At 36.4% G+C, this 5,860-nt stretch overlaps 1 protein-coding gene across 1 annotated transcript in view; it reads left to right on the top strand.

Moving 5' to 3' along the window:
• Positions 1-1,414: 1,414 nt before the first annotated feature.
• Positions 1,415-5,860, top strand: part of LOC102765075 (target of Nesh-SH3) — a 39,260-nt gene continuing 34,814 nt past the window's right edge. Inside the window, exons 1-4 of the mRNA XM_015571277.1 lie at positions 1,415-1,521; positions 4,235-4,309; positions 4,964-5,035; positions 5,511-5,585. The gene's annotated coding sequence lies outside the window, so the exon portion shown is untranslated. The remainder of the gene's footprint in view (positions 1,522-4,234; positions 4,310-4,963; positions 5,036-5,510; positions 5,586-5,860) is intronic.

Below are 5,860 nucleotides of genomic sequence, written 5' to 3' on the forward strand. Positions count from 1 at the left end.
TATGTATCAATATACCTTTATGTTCATAGGTATGTCTGTATTTGTTTAGATCTGAGACATCTGGCACTAGATATGATTAAAAAAGGCAGTTGTCTGCTACTAAACATATTGGGAATTTCTATTGTCTTTTTCCTTTAATACAGTAATTCAGTCTTTTTACCAGAAAGCTATAACGTGAACTCTTCATATTGCCAAGAACTTCACCAACAATAGCTGCTTCCAGAGAAGAAAGTGGCTTTATAACTGAATGTGACCCCCAGCAGTCTTAAAAATTTCATCCTCAAAGAACTTTGAGAGAACAGGTTAGATCAATTGTTCTCAACAGAGAGCAGTTTTGTATCCCCGCGGAAATTAGGCAATGTCTGGAGACATTTTTGGCTGCCACCACTATGTATGTACATGCTAGTACAATCCAGTGGTAAAAGCCAGGGGTGCTACTCAACATCCTGCAACATAGGAAAGCCTCACACCAAAAAATTATCCAGCCCAAAATGTCGATAGTGCCAAAGTTGAGGAACCCAAGCAGTTCCTGTACAACCTTTGGACTCTACAAACTCCCATCTAATTATGATCAGTTCAAAGTGACATGATCAGGGTATCTCAATGATTAATTAATTTTTTATGCCACTAGACTGTTTCAAAATAATATAAGTAGGTTATTGATTTTGTATGTGAAATAGCTGACTCAAGTTAATCCTTGGTGCATTTTTAAAATGGGGAATATCTTAATCATTGGGAAACTCTGGTATAGAAATGTACTTTCTTTGAAAAAAAAATAACTACATTTTAGAAGGAAGTTTCCTGAACAGTTGTCTGAAGAGGGAAAAAAATCTATTTTAATCTTTACACTGAATCCCCTCAGTGACCAAAACAATAGGTGTTTGTTAACACATGGCTCAAATAAATTACTGTTGGTATTTTTTTTTGCCACAAGTATTTTCAAATAAGTTAGTTTCCCAAGTGTGTTACTTGTGCTTTTTAAAAATTTCAGTGTCTGAACCTATTGCATGTTTTACCATGCATAATAATGGAAATTTTCTATTCATTGATTTTTTTAAATTAGGAGTACTTCAATATAAAATTCCAGTGAGTATTTGCAATGCAACATATGCCTTCCAGAAACTCTATGAATAAGAATGACTTGAGAGTTATCCAAGTGTTGGGTTGTGATTTATTCCTTCATTCCAATGCCAACTTAGATCTTAATTACTAAGGATAACAAAAAGGGATTCTGAACACTGTCATCTATTCTATTCATGCTAATCCCTGGTAGAAATTCACAATAAATTTGTTGACTGCCTGGTGGGAAGAGATAAAAGAAGAATAGATTTTTGGAAATAGTCTGTTACTTGATTATGTTTTGAATGAATTGTATTTGGACACTGTGTTATAGGGAAGTGAGGTAAACTGTTTGTTCTCTGACTTTTTTTTTTTTTTTTTTAGCTAAGAATGAAACCTTGGCATTACCAGCTGAATCTAAAACACCAAAGGTAGAAAAAATCCCAGCACAGCCCATAACAGGTAATGAGATCCCTGTATTGGTCACTTACAATAAGTAATATTTTTCTAATAGTAAATGATTGACAAGGCTGTACTTTTTTTCCAGTGAAGAGCCAGTAGAAAATTCATTTCGATCATTAGCACAAAATGATAGGTGAGGTGATTCTAGGTCCTTATTCTAACGTCTGGAAAAACAACAACTGCAAAATGAACTACTGTATCATATAACTAATATGTATTATGGAAACTATATTTTTCACTCTACATGAAAGTTATTACCTCAACATTGTGAAATAATCCTATACTAAAACATAATGCCTGGTTTTGGTGTTTTCCTTTTATGTGAAGACATGAGACCATTTTTCATTTCTCCACTTTCACAAGTGATCATTTGAGCAAAATGCCATCATTAACCTTGACAAATCCATAGCTTGCAAGCTACGTCATTTAGCAGCAATGTCTTTGGAAGATTAAAAATCCCAATATAGATAATATGTAATAGTTTGGTAAAAATTCTTTAAAGAATAAATGTGGAGTGCATTTTCCCCACAGTTTATCGGCCATTACTAACAAACATTCAGCATTTCTTCTATGAATGAACTGTCCACTGGGGACACATTATTCTCTGAACTACAGAGTTTTGCCAGAGCAATACCACCTCATCTAGGACTCAGTGAAGCAAACATCTGGCAAGAATTTCCCCGAATCCGCATTTAGCGAAGTAATTCCAACCTAAAGTAAAAATTTTAATCCATAAAATTGCTACAAGTTGAAGTATTAGTGGTATTTACCTTGTACTAAACTCTTAGACTTATAACTGGTCCAGAGAAGTTAAACATTGGTGGGAAAATGAAATAATGTGATTTCAAGAAACCAATTCAAATAGGGATATTTCTGACAAAGCAAGAAGTATGTGGTTCTGCCTAAAGGAGAGAGATGGACCTTCCATCCCTCACCTTCATGGCAGGTGGGGCAGACATAAAAGCTATTCAGGAAGCTGAAATAATCTATTTGAATGAAATTCCTAGGTACTTTTCTGATTTCAATATAATTGTCCAATACCAATAAAAACATAGGCATGACCCAGTGGATGACTCCAACTTCTTTTCTGCCCCAAAGATTCTGCCCAATTATACTTTCTTCTCTTGGCACATTATCCCATGGAAGACTCTATATATTTCTTAGTTCTCTTCCAAATCTTCCTCACAATTTCCCACTTCAGAAACACTTAAACACCATAACTTACTATTCAGTGTTATTGTGTTACCGCGAGTCCTTAACCCTGAAAAGCTTCTAGAATTGTCTAGCTCCCAGTTCACTCCAGATCTCAGTGACCCTGGTTCTTATTTCTTGAAAACTATTTAGCTGAGGTGGTCTTTGCTTTTGACCTAGCAATTAGAGCACCTTGTGGCTGAGCATTTGCACCCTTATCATAATTTCAACCCAGTTCCAACCTTCGCAGGTTGACTGCCGTTTGAAAGAGAGAAATCAGAGAATGTAATAGTTCCCAATAAACCCTTTTGCCCTGGATCATTGTTTTATTTGCCCATTTATAAATTCATTTAATAAACATTTATTATGCATTTGCTTACTATACCCCAGACATTGTGCTAAGCCCTGAAGGTAAAGAGAAATAAAAAGGCAGACGAGTAAAAAGTTATGATTAACCTGATCAGTGCTTTCAGGGAGGTCAGTTCAGAGTGCTTTTTGTAACACATGGGAAGTGGACCAAACCTGGAAAGGAAAAGCTGGGAGCAATGTCAGGTCAGGCTGTGGCGCAAGCAAGCCCTGGAGCCCTTCACATAAGTAACTTGAAAAGTAATGAGCTATGTGTCAGTTATTAATTCTAAAGGGCACCAATGTCTTAGGGTCTTCGGCTGTTTCATAATTTCATCTTAATTTGTAAAGTTGTCTTTTTTACTTTCCAGTGACTCCTGACTCAGTTCCAGGCACCACTAAATCCACTGTGTCTAGTGCATTAGATATTTCAGAAACAACTCTGGGTAATTCTAAGAGGTTTTTTTCTAAAACAAACAAAACCCTCCCAGCACTCATTGAAAAGAAAAGTAACCCAATACCTTACCTTTCCCCTCATCTCTCACCTCCTTTCTGACAGTAGTTAATCTTCCTATTTCTTGGACCAATTTCATTAAAGAGTTCATTGCATGCCTTGATCCTGTTGAATGATGTTCGAGGCAGCGCTGGACGCTAGCTGCTAGCTGCACACCCTTTTCACCAGTCTCCTAGGATGTACAGAGAAACAGATTGCAGCCTTTTATCCCAGGAGGCTTGGAGAGGTGTGGGAAACCTGGAAGTCTTGACTGTGTCTGTGCTTTCCGTTTTCAGTGGCTTTTCCAAGTCTTGTGTGTACTAAAAAAGAGGAGAATGCCCCAAAGTGTCATGCTTTCTAATAAGAATTTCATGTCACACCTGTTAGCTGCTTCTTGGCCCAAGAGGCTCTAACTTGCCTGGTTCTCTTCTGAAGAAAAGGAGCGGCATGTATTTTGTCCTGTACTTGTGATGCTGACCATCCAGGCCACACCACGGCCCTTTGGAAGTGCACCTTCAGATTTGAACAGCCATGTCCACCTTTTCCAGGGAAAGCAGCTGTGTCCTTGAAAGGCATCAGCTGCCGGTGCACACTTTGTGTGAGCACGCGTCACATGACCATGGTTAAGTCACAGCATCAAATCCCAGTTCATACATTTGCTAACCGAATTCTTCTTTATTTTAGTTCTCAGCGAAAAGACCCCGGAAAGATCGCAAACTATTCTAATACCTAGGTTTGAGTTACCACTGAGCACTCTAGGTAAAAATTTTTAAATACTACAGCTTATTATTACCTTGCAAATTTTATGCATGCTTGAAAGTCGTCCTTAGGCTAATTTATTTAAATTTATCTCCTCGCAGGAAAGAAGAAACACTTAGCTTATAAAACAATAAGCTCCCCAACACCACGTTTTTAGATGTTATAAAATATTATAATTTAGGGTCCTAAAGAGTCTCTGTAACAAATCCTTCAGCTGTTTAGAATTCTTCTAATTTCTTTATTGAATGCAGTATATAAAAAAAGTTATTGGTGGAAGTGAGCTTAATTGTAAAGCCATGTGGTCCCTAAAATTCTATTTTTAAATGCTAGTAGATGGACATTTTCTAGTTCAGATGTGTTTGGTACTTGATGTGAGTCTAAATGAGCTCACATACACATAGCTGAATAAATTAGAAAACCAATTTAATCAAAATTAAAGTTCAAATTCCTCAAATCTAGTATCTGGTTATAAAAAAATAGAAAAGGGAGCTTTGTTATATCATCCAATGTTGAAACACAGGATTAAAATATACTACTAACAGTCCCTTACTTAATGTGAAGAATTTGCCTGTCTGTGTTTGTTTATTGCTTTAGTAAAATCTTTTCTGTTACTTGCACCTCAAGTCATAACATTTCTTATGTGTTTCTTTACAGCTCCGAAAAGACTTCCAGAATTTCCTCAGGCAAAAACACCCTTCCCTTTTGAGAAACCTGGGGGCGCCTTGGGTAATAACAGCACCTGAAATCTGGTGTTAAGATGTGGGTGATGATTGCTTCATTCTGGAGGCTACATTCACTGGGTCCTATCTCTGCCAACCTCAGTGAACTGATAAATTCCATTAACTTAACCAGACAAGTGGTTGATTTGGTAACACAACACAAACAAACAAAAAACATATTTGTCTGATTGTGTTTTTTAAAAATTTAGTATTCAATCATCACTCTATTAATTCCATAGAGGTCATTAAGTTAGTTTTCTGTCCTCAGAAACATTGAGAGTATGACACTAGTCACTAACCAATCACATGCTCTCAGGATGGGAACACAGTAATTTCTTCTTGATAGACGATGGCTTTTGATAGAATGAGTATGTGCTTTTCATTGCAGGATTCTCATAGTCAACCATACCAGCAACCTATTTCTGTTTCTTTGTCCTCCTCAAAAAAACTTCAGCAAATTCCCTTTCTTTTTACTACTGTAGCTTCGAGTGAAAAGCCATGGATTGCACCTATAACTAAAACATCTGAAGATTCCAAAGTTTTACCACCTCAAACTGGTAATTGCATTCTTTTTTTAAAAAAAAAAAATATTTTAAAGAGATTATTTGTACACCCATATTCATAGCAGCATTGTTCACAGTAACCAAAATGTGGACTCAACCCAATTGTCCATCAACAGATGAGTGGATAAACAAAATGTGTATACATACAATGCAATATACTATTCAGCCTTAAAATGTATTAGGAAATTCTGATGTATTCTATAGCATTAATGAACTTTCAAGATAATATGCTCAGTAAAATGGACCAATCACAAAAAGACATGTCCCGT

This window comes from Myotis davidii, unplaced genomic scaffold (genome assembly GCF_000327345.1).
Source record: "Myotis davidii unplaced genomic scaffold, ASM32734v1 scaffold48, whole genome shotgun sequence".
In the NCBI taxonomy this organism is placed as follows: domain Eukaryota; kingdom Metazoa; phylum Chordata; class Mammalia; order Chiroptera; family Vespertilionidae; genus Myotis; species Myotis davidii.